We start from the raw sequence: 13994 nt of genomic DNA, 5'->3' as shown, positions 1-13994 counted from the left end.
TTGAAAAAACACTCAAAAGCATGGCCTGCCAAAGAAGCAAGAGGACCTAGCAGATAGTGGCCCTTTGATAATATTCCTTGGAACACAGATCTGAGAGATATGAGTCCTGCTCACTCACAGGAGAACCACTAGATGGGTGACGGTGGAAAGAGAAACCTCACCCAACAAGCTCTGCTATCTTAGGCAAAGTGCCCACTTAGGGCAGAAACCTTTGTGTAATATTCTCCTTCAGATAAAGAACTATCTGTAATCTTTAAAATTATATAATTGCAAGCCAGAAAACCCCCAGGCCACACAAAACTGACAACAGTCAACTGAGGATCAGCTTTGTACTACTGGAACAGTCAACTCCACTTCCTTGATGGCTACATGGCCCACATTCAGAAATATGGCTATATTTCCAAAGCAGATCCATAATCTTAAGACACCATGTTTTGAGGCCAACGTGGTGGTGTAGTGAGTAAAGCTACTGCCTGTGACACTGGTATCCCATATGCTGCTTGTTCAAGTACCAGCTTCTCCATTTTCAATCCAGATCCATGCTGATAATCCTAGGAAAGCAGTAAAAGATGGCCCAAATGCTTGGGCCCCTGCCACCCTGCCACATCAGAGACCCTGAAGAAGCTCCTGGCTCCTGGCTTTGGCCTGGCCCAGCCCGGGCCATTGCAGGCATTTGGGGTATGAATCTACAGATGGAAGAACTTTCTCTCTTTCTGTCTCTTTTTCTCTCTCTCTCTCTCTTTCTCCCTATAACTCTTTCAAATAAATAAAATAAATCTTTTTTAAAAGACCCTATTTTTTACATTTTAAATGAATGCTTTGTTTACTCCCAGTTTTTGTGTGGGGCAGGGAGTAGGGGTGCTTGTATAAGAACTAAAGCTCCTGTAACTACCAACAATGAACACAAACCCATCAATTCCCACGGAGATAGACTTGTCGAAACCAAAGATCCTAGGAATACCTTGGACAATAACATCATTTAGACAAAGTATATGGAATGGCTCTGGCCCTGTCAACTGGTTAGCATTCTTCCGAGGTGAGTTTTAAAACTGAAGAAGCCACAGTGCTAGCTCATTCTTCTCATGTTAAAATCAATTTCAGTTCCAAACAGCAGCTGTTGTACTACATAGTTCCAGGGGCAGCAGTTTGTTCTAGCCCACAGCTCAGCACCTTCTGAGGTTTGCAGTGCAGAGTGAGGGCAAAGGTACTCAGGGCCTTCCCAGGGCTTAGTTATTCTTGGGTGAAGCCAAAAGGATGCCCAGACTTCCCATACATATTTTTAAATTAACCTCTTTGTCCTCATTCATTCTGAAGTTGGTGAAGTGCACACTTTGTAACATAAGAAGAGCTATTCAGAGGACATGTTCTTTTTCTAAATGAATTGCTGACAACCACTAGGAACAAGAGAGAGATCATGGTCCCATGAGACCTCTCTGTTCCTTCTTCCATTCTTTGTCTACACCGCCATTCACTAGGTTTATTGTTACAGATTCTTGATAATAACACCTACTCACCTTTCTTGCTTCATCTCCTACTCCTCCTCACCTCGCATTTCCCACTTGGCTAATGCCAAATTATAGTCCCCTGTAGCTACCCTGTTTTGTGCCTCCATGACTGCCCACTTTATTTTCTCTGTTTTGAATCACCTTCCCATTCTTTTTTTAATCTCTCTTTTTTGAAAATATAATTTTATCTTTGACATCTAGTAATTACACATAATTATGGGGCATACCATGACATTTTAATACATGTATACAACATATAATGATAAGATCAGAATAATTAGTATATCTAACACCTCAAACATCTATCATTACTTTGTGTTGCAAAAATTCAAAACCCCTCCACTATTTCAAATATACAATTAATGTCCTTCCTTACTTCTTTTTATAATTTTTGATTTAAAGTCTGTTTTATCTGATATCAGTATAGTTACACCTGTTCATTCTTACTTTCCATTTGCCTGGTATATCTTTTCCCAATCTTTCACTTTCAGGCTGTATGGACCTTTGTGAAGGGAGTTTCTTGTATGCAGCCGATAGTGGGGCCGTGGTCTTTTATCCATTCAACCAATCTAAGATTTTTGGTTGGTGAATTTAATCCATTTACATTCAAGATTAGTATTGATAGATCAGAACCAAGACCTGTCATTTTGTTGATTGGATAATGACTCTACCTACTCTGTTAATGAATTTGGTGGTATCATGTGTTTCCATAATGTTTACTTCTAATGCAGAATGCCCTTCAGAATTGCTTATAAGACTGATCTGGTGGTGGTGAATTTTCTCAGTTTTTTGCTTATCTGGAAAATACTTTATTTCTCCTTCACTTTTAAAGGATAGCTTCACTGCATATAATATTCTGGGTTGGGAGTTTTTTTTTTCTTTTAAGACCTTGAATTTATCATCCCACTCTCTCACTCTCTTCTGGCCTGCAGGGTTTCCACTGAGAAGTCTGATGTCAATCTGCTTGGTTTTCCCTTATATGTAACTTGACTCTTTTCTCTTACTGTCTTTAAGATTCTCTCCTTGTCTTTAATTTTTGACAATCTGATGACAATATGCCTTGGAGAAGACTTTTTTTGGTTGTATCTTCTTGGGGTTCTTTGAGCTTCTTGTATCGGGATGTCCATGTCTCTTTCAAGACCTGGGACATTTTCAATTATTATGTCATTTAGCTGGTTCTCAGTGCCTTTTTCCTTTTTTTCTCCTTTAGGAATACCTATAATAATTGTTGTCAACCATAGCTATCCTATTAGGCTACATAGAACATTAGATCCAATGGCACTTCGGTACCTATTAACCACCCTCTTTCCAACCTCTCCGCATCCCCATTGCCCCATCACTTTCCATCTGCCAACTCACAAGCATCCTTTGGGACTAAGCCCAGGTCTGACCCTACAGGAAGTCTTCTCAGTCACCTTTTCTCAGTCAGCTGGCAATGGGATGTGGCTCCCCTTTAAGCCAAACACATTCTGTTAGAATTACTTGTTTGTTTCATCTCACTAAATTGTAAGCCTATCCAACCTATAGTAAAGAGAGTCCAGGTGGTCAGCAAACACATCATGTCTCTAGACTCTGATCCTGGTGAAGCAATTCAGCAATTAGGGAGTAGATCTTGAAATAATATGCATCATTGCCTGTAGTCACTAACATGAAACATCTCAACTAGGTTGTAATTTTATCATCTGATCTGCTTATGGAGCAATAAGTACATACAAATCATTCCTATATACCCTAAAATCATTAGCTATGAGAGCCAAATTTTTTAGAGGGACCATTGTGAACAGTGAATAGATTAAATATTTCATGAATGCAGCATAAAAATGGTGCTCAGTCACTATTGAATAAGCTATGTAAAAATACTGGGAAAATTGTAAAGCACTATATAATTATCATAATTAGTTTTTTCTCTCCAATTCTTTTTCTAGATTCTTAGTATGTTTTTTTTTTAAATCCATCTCCTACATTTATTTAACAAAGTGAACAGTGTGTGGCACAGAACATTCAAAAAACATTTGTGCAGTAAGTAAACTGTTGAAAGAGTAAGTAAACTGTTGAGAGAAAAAGATAAATAAAGATCAAAATGCCTAGGTAATAACAGTAAAGCAACACTTGCTCTGGCTCTTAGCATCGCCATCTTTCCTATGACATAGTTGAACTAGATAATCTTAGAAGTTCCCCTTGTGAGTTTCATGATTCTAGATTCCTCTGATAATAGTTTCTATGTTAATCATCTATTCTTCATTCATTTGTAATTATCATATCCTGCTTTTCTATTCAATATGCCCCAGAAAATGCTAAAACGCCTGTTTGCAGATGATGTTTCACTGGGAACATTTAAAATTGACTATTTCTGACAGAATCTAAACAGAGACAAGTTCTCTCACTCAGCTGAACTTACAGAAAAGCACAGAGGAGTTTCCTCCAGAGAGTAACTCTGTCCAGCAGATACAGATTAATGGAAACTTCAACCAGGGGAGATGGCATTCATCAGTTCAAAATACTAACCGTTTCCCATTTTTATGTCTATCAAGCTTCAAATCTATTACCATCTGACAAATAGTTCTTTAGAGCTGACTGTAGTTGGGCATCAGGCAAGGCACTATTCCCTTGATTCATAAGTCTTGTTTGGTTCTGCACTGTATAGCATAAACTAATTTCCTACATGTCAGTTAACCTCCTAATAGTCTGAGAAACTAAGTCTTAAGTGCTTTGGGTCAAACATCTAATTATCTCAGCGCAGTCTCATAAGGCGTAAGGATCCAACAACATCCAACAATTAACCTTCAAGTCACAGAAGCAAGCCCATAGACTTTTCCCTCTGGAAGATACTTTAGTTATCACTATTACTGACTGCAACACCCATCTTCACTGTACATGATGTGGACCATGCACTGGACAGAGAGTTAATACCCAAAAGAAGTTCAAAACACAGCTTTACCTTCAAAGACATATAACAATGTGTGAAATTCTTTATTTAGTCAAATCTCGGCTCTGCAGAAGGTCAGCAAGCCCCCACAGCACAGCAAAGGCACATTGTCCGTATAGCTGAGGTCTGCAGAGAGAAAATGCACAATTGCTTTCAGGAACAAATTGGAATCACACAAGAAGAGAAACTGGAGAGCAAGCTGGAAGTCTGATGATTCTGCAATTAACATTGGGCTCCACATGCCTTGTAGATACTTTTGCACAGATCACCCCAAAGTCTATGCCACTGCCAGCCACTATTCTAGGAGTCACGGACTATCGCACTTGAACAGGGACAGCCACAAGCACCACACAATGTTACGGGGGATGACAGGTATGTGCTCCATTAATTCAATCTGAAACAAAAAGTGGCTAATTTTTCTCATCTTTCAGAAGGAAATGTTCGCAATATTCTATATCACTTTAAAAAAATCTTGTGGGGATAATCTCTTGTTCTCTGATATATAACTTATGAAAAAAGAGAATAAAATTAGGGAAGGATGAAGAAAAGAGAACACAGAAAGAAACGTATGTCAAAGAACGATAAACCAGCCGGTTTTTGCTCTGGTAATTTTAAAGCTACATGGCAACAGTTACAGTTGTATAACAGTCAAATCTCATTATCTTGGAATTCAGCAAGTAGGAGAAATAAAATCAATTCTAGCACTGGTGTGATTAATCCAGTGTGTCAGCTTATCTGCACTATAACAAAGTACCTCATAAAACTTTCTTCAGCCAGGAAACTGTTGAACAAGACAAGTTGATAGTGAGGGAAATCAAATTATTTTGTTGTTTTTTCTCCCCACCTACCAGCAAACCATGATTATTATTCATCAATCTTTCTTTCACTAGTCATGGCACTTGATGATCTACTTATAAGAGCAGACAGATCTAAATATTTGTCACCAAGACATTCAAAATTCTTTGTCGACTATGAAATGCTTAGCTTTTACTTACTTTCATTTTATTTGAAAGCAAGAGACAGAGACAGACGGACAGTCAACAGAGAGAGACCTCCCATGCACTGATTCACTCCCTCAAATGCCCACAAGAGCCAGGGTCAGGCCAGGATGAAGCCAGAGAAGCAGCAGGGGAGTTTGGGAGGCAAGGGAGGTCAAGGCGAATGCGGGAGTAGGCATCTTTATTGTGGTGGCTTCAGGAAAAATCTGGCAAGGCAAGGTAAGCAGGTTTAGGGCTGGTTAGTTTGATTTTGTAAGGCTCTGGGGGTAAAGAGGTTGAGTCAAGTTGTCTGGAACCTGTCTCTGAGTGATTAAAGCAAAATGTTGGCCCTGAGTGTGGGAGCCAGACAGAGGAGGTGGTGGAATACCAGGGCTCAAGGTTGGTTAGGTTAGGTAGAAAAGTCATGCCCCCTGGGGGCAAATTGTTTGCTATCTCAAGGGTTTTGCTAGCCCTGGGAGGAATGGTTTTCCTGGGTAAGAGAGACTTTGATATGTCAAAGCATCAAAATTGCAGATAATAAAAAGGCGTGTTTAATATATCCCTTTCTGTTACAGTTAGCATGATACTTTTATAATATTTTGCATTTAAATTATTGTTTCTATCTGCTCCTCACAAAAGGAGACTTCACCTTTGGAACTTGGACATACAAGGATTTAAATGTAAACAAAAAATGATAGCTGATTATCCTTGACAAAGAACCAGAGAGGAGTATTTAAAATAATCTCTTAACATTATGCTTCCCAGGGATTTCACTTTTGCAAAGTGTTAAGAGATTGGGGCCCACGTTGTGGCACAGTGGGTTAAACCACGGCCTATGATGCTGCCGACCCATGTGAGCACTAGTTTGAGTCCCGGCTGCTGCACTTATGATCCAGCTCCCTACTGATGAGCCTGGGAAAGCAGCAGAGGGTGGCCTGAATGCTTGGGCCCCTGCCACCCACATGGCATGGAGTTGCAGGTGTCTGATTTTGGCCTGGCCCAATGGCTGTTGTGGCCATTTGGGGAGTGAACCAGCAGATGGACTCTTTCTCTCTCTCTCTCCTCCCCTTGCCTCACAATTCTGCTTTTCAAATAAATAAAAAAAAATTTTTTAAAAAGAGAGATGACTTTGCATCTGGGAATATCTATATTTAAGGTCTACATATTTGGCTGTTGGAGGTCTGCTGCAAGTCTGTAAAGCACCTGCCAAGCCACAAGACGCAAATAAGCATTCCTTGCTATGCTGGCTCTTACAGGCTGGCTGGTGAAGACCTCCACCATGTTTGTGAGCTGAGCAGCTTAGCAATGCTTTGTGTGTATTCTCTCTCTTCAACAAAGAAAACAAATCACTACAGCAAACATCATATTCTTCCTTTACATTCCTCACCCAATCCCTCAGATGAGTACCTTTCTTCTAGCCCACAGTAAGTTTTAACAAGAAAAATAAACAGAGATAATAAAACTGTTTTTCTGTGAAGGTGTTTCCCCTTTAAGAAACAAGAGAGAGAAATTATGCAAAATAATTGCAGAAGGATGTCTCTTAATGTCACTGATTGTAGTCCATTAAATAAGAGCCCCAGAGAGCCGTTTGCATCTGATCATGCCTTGATTGGAGGAGAGCACTGTACAATAAGTGAGGTCTGAGGGCTTGAGAGAAACAGCAGTTACTTATACACGATGCTAACATAAAATAAAGATGGAAGGGGCAAAGCAGATCAAGAAAATCAGCAGGGGAGAAGAAAGTAGAATAAAGACGCTAGGTGGAAATAGAAAGGAATACACACTAATGAATGAGGCCATTCATTTAGGAACAACATTTACTCACTGTGATTAGCAACTCAGAAAAACACAGTCAAGCCTAACTGAAATTCATTACTTTCATCAAGCAAAATCTATAACAGAAACATCCCATTGGTCCTCTCTGCCAATTACAACATTCTCCTCTTTAAATCAAATGAAACCATTTCAGAATTCGTCTAAGGCAGACAATGTGAAAGCACCAACCCTACCCCAGAGCAGAGGAAGCTGTTCAATAAACATTAGTGTTCCATTTCCTCCCCGGCATGCGGTGTGAGAAATGGCTCCAATGTCATCCGGTTCTGTGGTCAATGGATAAACAGTATACTTAGCTGACCAAAACTGAATTTCACAGTTGGTGAGAAAATCAAGATTTGAAAGTAATTAATTCACAAAGGGACTCAATGTGTGGTCCTTTCCGACTATTGCCCTGGCAATGTCTGGCGTTGTCCTTGGCTCTTCCTCACTGACAGCCCACAGAGGCTGCCTTTGTCTTCTCAGCCAGAAGCTGAGTGGGGCCATGTTCATCCACTTGGCAAGATGCTGCTTCCTTTGGGTCTTAGCCATCCGAAGCATGCCATTAATGGAAGCCAGCAGCCAAAGCATTTCCAGTGTCCTGGCACCTGTCCCACACGTCCCTCATTCCTGCCCTCATATTTGGGCCATTGAAGGGAAATATCATTCACCTATTTTTCTGCCTTTGATTTCCATTGACCTTTTTTCCATGGGGAATTTCTAGATTTCATGAAGTACTGCTTTTCTTTTCCTTCCAGCTTTATTGAGATAGATTGACACATAAAAATTACATATGTTTAAGATGTACAACATGATGATTGAATATAAATATACAATGTGAAATGATTGACATCAAGCTAATTAACATATCCACCCCCTCATAGTTTGTATGTGCAGTGTATGAGAAGTCTTCAGAAAGTTCATGTAAAATGTGTATTATGAAAACCTACACACAGCTTTTATATTTTTTGACAAAAGTTAATGTTTAATTTATAATATAATAAAGGTTACAGGTTAAAAGCTACATGTTAAGCATGAAAAGGCCTATTACACAAATGTACAAATTACACACAGCTTTTAAAACATTTTTGCACTAAAACAAACTTCTCTTTTAATTCAGTTTTCCATAAACTTTTTGAAGTCCCCAAGGATATAATACATTATTGTTAACTATAGTTACTACACTGTCTACTTGATCTCCATAAATTACTCATTTAAGATTTCCCTATTTTTCCCCATCCCCAGCTCCTGGAAACCATCATTCCACCCTGATTTTATTAAAAGGTTAATTAAAGGTAAAAGTTTGACTGTTTTCGGATGCCACATGTAAATGAAGTCAGGTAGTGATTGTCTCTATATTCAGTTTATTCTATCTAGCATAATGTAATCCAGGTTTGCCCATAATCTCACAAGTGACAGGATTGCCTACTTTTTTAAGGCTGAATAATATACCACTATAAAAAATAATGTATCACTATAAAACAGGTGTATATACTACATTGCCCTTATCTATTCATCCATTGTGGGGCATTTAGGCTGTTTCTTTTTGTCTTGGCTGTTTTAAATAATGCTGAACACGAAGTGCAGATTTCTCTTTGAAATGGGATCCTTGGATCCTATGGTAGCTCTATTTTAACTTGCTTATGAACCTCGGTACTCTTTCCCATAATGTCTGTATCAATTTACTCTCCCATCAACAGCGTGTAGGGTTCATTTTGCTCCACAGCCTTGTCAACACTTGCCCTTTTCTTTTTGGTTTTGTTTGTGTTTAAGAGTAGCCGTCCTAACAGGCATGAGTAATACCATGTTGCGGCTTTTATTTGTGTTTTCCTGATGGTGAGTGACATTGAGCATGTTTTCACATGCCTGTTGACCACTTGTATGCCTTTTTCCGGGAAATATCTATTCACATCCTTTGTGCGTGTAGATTATAGCTGCTCTCACAATAAGGGGAAAGATGCAGTTGACTGTGAGAGGATGGAGAAGATGGATGTGTTGAATTGTTGCACTATGGTAATTATTTCACTCTGTATGCATTCTCATAATGTCATGTTGTATACCTTACATACACACAATAAAATTCAATTATACACATACACTTTTTGGTTATTTCTATATCTTCTTGAGAAAAAGTAGGAACTAAAGTTCTTTGCTTCTTAATAGTGTTATATGGGTTCTTGTGCTCTTCTGCTGCAGGAGTTCCTTATGTTTTTGAAAATCAATCCTTCATCATACATATAGTTTGCAAAGATTTTCCTCCCATTAGATAGGTGGGCTTTTAATTTTTTTTCTGGGAAAAAGCTATTTAGTTTGATATAGTTCCATTTGTTTTTGTTTTTGATGTTTATATTTTTGCTGCCATATACCAAAAAATCATTGCTAAGAGCAATATTATGATATTATGAAACTTTTTCTTGTTTTTTTCTTGCAGTTTTATAGTTTCAGTCCTTATGCTCTAGTCTTTCATGCATTCTGACTTTATTTCTTTGTGTGGTGTCTGATAAAGGTCCAATTCAATTTTTTTCTATGTGAATACCCAGTTTCCCAAACAGTATTAAAGAGATCATCCTTTCTTGACTGTAAATTCTTGGCACTTTGCTAAAGATTAGTTTCTTATGTATGTGTGATATTGCTTCTAGAATCTCTATTATGTTCCATTGATCTACATGTCTGTTTTTATCCCAGAATAATATCATTTTGATTACAAGAGCTCTGGAATATAATTTGAAACCAGGAAGTGTAATTCCTCCAGCTTCATTCTTCTTTCCCTAGATTGCTTTAGTTATTTGGAGTTTTGTGTGATTCCATACAAATTTCAGCACTGTGTTTTCTGTTTCAGTGAAAAATGTCACTAGAATTTTAATTTAGATTACATTGAATCTGTTTGTATCTTTAGATAGTATGAACATTTATCAATATAAAATCTTTCAATCCATAAACATTAGATATTTTTTATTTATTTGTGTCTCCATCAGCTTCTTGTGATTTATAGTTTCCATTACACAAGTCTGTCATCTTGTTGGTTAAATTTATTCCTGAGAATTTTTTTTTGCTTTTGATACTATTATAAGTGGGACTGTTTTCATAATTTTGGGGTAGCTTATTGTGTCTGAATAAAAATTCAACTGATTTCTATATGTCCATTTTGTATCCTGAAACTTTACTGAATCCATTTACTGGTTCTAATAGTTTTTTGGCACTCTTAGAGTCTATATTTAATTTGGATGATTTGATTTCTTCTATCTTGCTTAATTTCCCTGACTAGGACTTTCAGTACTATGTTCAATAGAGTAGTGAGAGTGGGAATCCTTGTATTGCTTCTGATCTTAAAGGAATAGTTTTCAGTCTTTCACAATTGAACATGTTATGTTCTATAGATTTTTCATTTGTGGATTTTATGTTGAGATAATTTCACTCTACAACTTACCAGTCAAGGACTGTAACAAAAATTTGTTGAATTTTGTCAAATGCTTTTTCAAACAAATATTTATTGAATTTTGTCAAGTCTTTTTTAAAAAAATCATATGATTTTTATCTTTGTTTTGCTAATTTATATATTATTATTGACTGATTTTTGTAAGTTGAATCATGCTTGCATTCCTGGAATAAATCCTACTTAGTAATGTCTACAATCCTTTCAATATGCTACTCAATTTCATTTGCCAGTACTTTGTTGTGACTTTCTACAACAATGCTCATCAGGGATATTGGTCTGTAGGGTTTTTTTTTTTTTTCTTGCAGTCTTTAGCTTTGGTGTCAGGGTAAAGATAGTACCATTCAATAAGCTAAGAAGTATTCCTTCCCCTTCAAAATATTGTAAAGTTTGACAAAGGCTGGTATTAGCTCTTTAAAAGGTCTGTTTTGGGGGTTAAAAGGAAGGAAATATCTCTGTTTATTGATTCAATCTCCCTAGTTATAGGTCCATTCAGATCTTTTATTTCTTCATAATTTGTCTTAACAGGTTTTGGGTTTTTTGGGATTTTTCCATTTCATCTATATTGCCCAACTGATTGGTATACTGGTATACAATTGTTCTTAGTACTCTCATAAACCTTTTCGTTGCTGCAGAATTGGTAGTAATGTTCCCATTTTCATTTCTTATTTTGTAAGAAATGATTTTAGTAGTTTGAGTATCCTCTCTTGTTTTCTTAGTCTACCTAGTTAAAGGTTTTTCAATTTAGTTGATCTTTTTCAAGAACCAGCTTTTGGTGTCATTGATTTTTCCCTATTATTTTCTACCCTCTTTTTCATTTTTTCTCTCTACTTCAGTATTTCTGTTCCTTCTTCTGCTAGCTTTGGGTTTAGTTTGCTCTACTTTTTCCCATTCCTTATTTTACAAGTTGGGTTGTTGTTCTTTGGTTTATTTTTTTAATTGTGATTTTTTTCCCAGAAATCTTTTTTTTAGGTATACAAACTTCATGCATTTGACAAATACAACTTTAGGAACATAGTGCTCCTTCCCACCATACCTGCCATCCAACCTGCACTCCTATGTTCTAACTCCTCCCTCTCCTATTCCCATTCTTATTTTTTACTAAGATCTATTTTCAATTAACTTTATACACATAAAATTAACACTACACTAAGAGTTCAACAACTAGTATGAAAAAAAAATTTCCTCAACAGTTAAAACAAGGGCTGTTCAAAGTCATCAAATCTCAAAGTGTCAATTTCACTTCTATGGATTACCTTTTAAGGTACTCTATCAGTTACCACAGGTCAGGGAGAATATATGATATTTGTCTTATTTCACTGAGTATGATATTTTCCAGTTTTATTCACTTTGCTGCAAATGGCAGGATTTTTTTTTTTTTACTGCTGTGTAGTAGTGTATCATGGTGTACATATCCCATAATTTCTTTATCCAGTCTTATGTTGACAAACATTTTGGTTGATTCCATATCTTAGCTATTGTGAATAGAGCTTCAGTAAACATAGGGGTATAGATAACTTTCATATGCTGATTTCATTTCCCTTGGGTAAATTCCCAGGAGTGGGATGGCTGGGTCATATGGTAGATATATATTCAGATTTCTGAGGTATCTCCATACTGTCTTCCACAGTGGCTGTACCAGTTTACATTCCCAACAACAGTGGATTAGGGTACCATTTTCCTCACATCGTCACCAGCATTTGTTGTTTATTGATCAATGTATGAGAGCCGTTCTAACTCAGATGAGGTGAAATCTCATTGAGGTTTTGATTTGCGTTTCCCTAGTGGTTAGTGATCCTGAAAATTTTTTCGTATGTTTGTTGGATTTCCTGTTTAAGTTCTTGGCCCTTTTCTTAACTGGGTTGGTTGGTTGGTTGTTGTAGAGTTTCTTGATCTCTTTGTATATTCTGGTTATTAATCCTTTATCAGTTGCATAGTTTGCAAATAATTTCTCCCATTTTTTTGGTTGTCTCTTCATTTACTGAGTGTTTATTTTGCAGTGCAGAAGCTTCTCAATTTGACGTAATCCCATTTGTCAATTTTGGCTTTGATTGCCTATGCTTAATAATTCTTTGCCTATGCCAACGTCTTGCAGGAATTTCCTGTGTTCTCTAATAATTTGATGGTATCTGGTCATAGATTTAGGTCTTCAATCCAGTTTGAATGAATTTTTGTGTAAGGTGTAAGATAGGGGGTCTTGCTTCATACTTCTACATGTGGAGACCCAGTTTTCCCAGCATCACTTGTTGAATGGAATGTCCTTGCTCCAGGGATTAATTTTAGCTCCTTTGTCAAAGATAAGTTGGTTGTAGATGTGTGGGTTGATTTCTGGAATTTCTATTCTGTTCCATTGGTCTATCTGGTTTTGTACCAGTATCAGGCTGTTTTGATTATAACTGCCCTGTAGTATGTCTTGAAATCTGGTATTGTGATGTCTCTGGCTTTGTTTTTTGTTTGATTGCTTTGCTATGCATGGTCTCTTTATTTCCATATGAATTTCAGCATCATTTTTCTACATTGAGAAGAATGTCCTTGGTCTTTGATTGGTGTCACACTGAATCTGTAAAATGTTTTCGGTAGTATGGACATTTTGATGACATTGATTCTTCCAATCCATCAACATGGAAGATTTTTCCATTTTTTTATGTCTTTTTCTATTTCTTTAATGCTTTACAATTCTTTTTTTTTACAGGCAGAGTGGACAGTGAGAGAGAGAGAGACAGGGAGAAAGATCTTCCTTTACCGTTGGTTCACCCTCCAATGGCCACTGTGGCCAGCGCACTGCAGCCAGCACACCGTGCTGATCTGAAGCCAGGAGCCAGGTGCTCCTCCTGGTCTCCCATGTGGGTGCAGGGCCCAAGGACCCAGGCCATCCACCACTGCACTCCATGGCCACAGCGGAGAGCGGGACTGGAAGAGAACCGGGACAGAATCCAGTGCCCCGACTGGGACTAGAACCCAGTGTGCCAGCGCCACAGGTGGAGGATTAGCCTATTGAGCCATGGCGCCGGCCAATGCTTTATAATTCTCATTGTAGAGATCTTTGACAACCTTGGTTAAATTTGTTGCAAGGTATTTGATTTTTGTAGCTATTGTGAATGTGACTGATCTTAGAAGTTCTTTCTCAGCTGTGGCATTGTCTGTGTATACAAAGGCTATTGATTTTTGTGTGCTAATTTCATATCCCGTCACTTTAGCAAATTCCTTTATGAGTTCCAATAGACTCCTAGCAAAGTCATTTGGATCCTCTATATATATAATCATGTCAGCTGCAGTAGGGATAGTTTGACTTCCTCCTTCCCAATTGGTATCCCTTTGATTTCTTTTTCTTGCCTAGTTGC

At 37.7% G+C, this 13994-nt stretch overlaps 1 long non-coding RNA gene across 1 annotated transcript in view; it reads right to left on the bottom strand.

The window, feature by feature from the left end:
- LOC149126474 (uncharacterized) overlaps positions 1–4558 on the bottom strand; it is a 95620-nt gene extending 91062 nt beyond the window's left edge. Inside the window, exon 1 of the long non-coding RNA XR_016233756.1 lies at positions 4444–4558. This is a non-coding gene — a long non-coding RNA (uncharacterized LOC149126474). The remainder of the gene's footprint in view (positions 1–4443) is intronic.
- Positions 4559–13994: the final 9436 nt, after the last annotated feature.

This window comes from Oryctolagus cuniculus, chromosome 5, assembly GCF_051225735.1.
Source record: "Oryctolagus cuniculus isolate XC-2025 breed Fujian yellow rabbit chromosome 5, ASM5122573v1, whole genome shotgun sequence".
NCBI classification, from domain to species: Eukaryota; Metazoa; Chordata; class Mammalia; order Lagomorpha; family Leporidae; genus Oryctolagus; species Oryctolagus cuniculus.
The sequence above is the reverse complement of the archived record's forward strand: the minus strand, read 5'-3'. Positions and strand labels throughout refer to the sequence as shown.